The sequence below is a fragment of the Oenanthe melanoleuca genome, chromosome 11, assembly GCF_029582105.1.
Source record: "Oenanthe melanoleuca isolate GR-GAL-2019-014 chromosome 11, OMel1.0, whole genome shotgun sequence".
Classification (NCBI taxonomy): Eukaryota; Metazoa; Chordata; class Aves; order Passeriformes; family Muscicapidae; genus Oenanthe; species Oenanthe melanoleuca.
The window spans coordinates 7,616,501-7,619,196 of record NC_079345.1 but is presented as its reverse complement, the minus strand read 5'-3'; positions in this window follow the sequence as shown (position 1 = coordinate 7,619,196).

Here is a 2,696-nt window from a genome sequence, read left to right as displayed (position 1 = left end):
AGAGGTGTGGCCTGAGGTCTTTGGTAGAAAAAGTAGCATACTAAAACCTTTTGTCACAGTAGACCCAGACACACCTTTTAAAGGTTGGCAAGGGGTCCAGACCATTTTATTATTGAGCATGTTATCTTTTAATGTTTTAAAAAGAGGTCTTCTACCACTGGTGATGACCAAATCTGCTTCTTTCTTGACTGAAAATCTACCAGTCACAGTCTTGAACATTCTCCTCCTTTTCATGCATACCTAAAAATGTAGAGGTTTTGCAATCACAGAAACCCACAGGAGTACTCTTCCAAAAATAACCTGGTTGTGCTGTTGCCAACACATCATCTTGCCTGCAGGTAACCATTTTCCACTGCAGGGAAAGAAATAAAGGAAGAATCATAGTGTCATAAAACAGTTTTGAGTTGGATGGGACCTTAAAACTCATCTCACTCCAACCCCTGCCTTGGGCAGGGGCACCTTCCACTCTAGACCAGGGTACTCAGAGTCCCATCCAGTCTGGTCTTGAGCACATCATGTATGGCGAGTCCACAACCTCTCTGAGTACTCTGTGCCAGTGTCTCACCACCCTTGTAGGAAGGTGTGAGAAATGGTTGTAAGAAACACTGCTGTTGCCTTGAATTCAAGAAAGCCTTTTTAACTTCTCTGTTTTAACAGAGTGTTAGCAGTAGCTGCAGTCAGCCAGGAGAAGTGGGTTACTGTGGAAGAGGCTGTAGTTGTCTTTCATCTTCATGACCCTTACCTCTCATTGGAGATCTCTGCCTTCCACTGAATGCGGTTTAAGAAATGGTTGTTGGTTGGGTTTGGTTTTTTCTCCTCCTGATCATTACAAAACCTTTTGGAGACCTTATTCTAGATTTGATGATGCTGGTGCTCAGGGTGTGGATGGAAGAGCTGGATGTTTGGGATCTGGCAAGGCATGCAGCTCTCCATTTGCTTCCTGCTGCTGCTGTGAGGGTTAACAAGTTAGGCATGTGTGTGCACATGTCAGGAACTGTGCATGATGTGCACCTCTATCCTCCACTCCTGCTAGCCTGTTGCAGTTCTTTCTCATCTGCAGTAATAAGCTTATTTATTGTTTATCTAGTGAGTCTAATCAAGTCCTTTTGAGAGTTTCAGCTTGGGTTTCTCCTGCCTCACTTTTGTCATTAGGCTGCTGGAGTAACTCGACTGGGTGGGAGCAAAATTCCTGCACCTGAAGTACTGCCCAGCAGATAGGGTTGAGTATCCGTGTGTCTGTGTCACTGCAAAGGGCTGGAAAGATCCTAGTGAAGACTGAATAATTCTGTAGCAAAATGTTAGCATTTCCTCCAGAATCTGACACTGTGATATAATCAGCGTGTTGCTCTGAAAGAATCCACAGTAAGTGCATTGTATGGAAAATAACGGTTGTGACTGTCTCAAGTACAGAAACTAGCTGCAGGTAGGTACAGAGGGGAGAAATGTGTGACAAGCCAGAGGGATCAGTAGAGGAATTGTATTCAAGTTGGATGGCGATTTCTGTTAAAACACAACATTATTACTTAGTGAAAGAAGATTGTAGAGTTTTTTATCCGTTTTGTTTGGAAAAATAAAAAAGGTAGTTTTGAGGTGTGTATGCGTGCACAAGTGTGGTATGAAACCAGACTATTTCATCTAGCACTTCTGTCCCTATTTAAAGTACAGCTCTGTGGACTTAAACAGCTGTTTAAGTGTGGGTTTGTGTAAGAGCACGTTCCTCATTCTGGGGTTCAAATCCTCCAGGCAGTGCCCAGGTACTGATCTTTGTGCAGTGTCCCTGGCTGGGGACAAACCTGCCATTTTGCTTCCACCAGTGAGTCATGGTTCAAGGGCATCCAAATCACATGTGCCAGAGAGAATTCAACTGGCACTGTGCTTTGTCCCATGCTGGTGGAATTCTGCATCTGCTCCACGCTGCTGGGGTAGGGAGGAGTAACCACATTGCTCTTCACTAGCCAGAGGCAGGATTTTCTCCTTGCACAACACCCAAATTCGATTAGCTGACCAAACGTAAAGATCCCTGCCAGGGGAATCGCTGCACCCTAACATGCCACTCCTGCTGCCCCTGTGTTGACTGGGTTAGATAGAAGTGCTCGCCTAGCTCTGGCCTTGGGAAATAGTGAACTAGGAGAAAAGGGACAGGTGTGACTGTAGAAGTGGAGGAAGGGGAGCTGTGAGTAGCATGGGTGTGGGACTGGGCGCAGCTGGGTGCGGGGAAAGGGGCTCCCCAGCACCCCGCAGTGTACAAAGCAGACCCAGATTCCTGTTGTACAGCTAACGCTGATTCAACGTAGTCTCTCTTTTTTATTATAATTATTTTTAAATGTGACATTAACGAGACTTTTTTTTTTTTTTTTTGTAAATTGTTTGCCCTTTCTGTGTATAAATCCTGGCCGCTCCTTGTTTCAGTTGGTTTTTGGTTTGGTTTTTTTTTTGTTGTTGTTGTTGTTTTTTGTTTTTTTTACATGTCCATGCTGTGTAATTTTGAGATGTTACTGAAATTCTGAACATAATAATGTGCATTTTTTTTTTTCTGTACAGATGAAATGGGAGAATTTAATAAAAAGAGTCTGCAGGTTTGTACTTGTGGTGGTTTATTTCTGAGGGCACGCGCGGGGGAAGGGGCGGTGAATTTAAGGGGCGGGGCCTGGATTGGCCACGCCCCCTGCTGGGCGGGGGCGGGTGACGCACGCGCA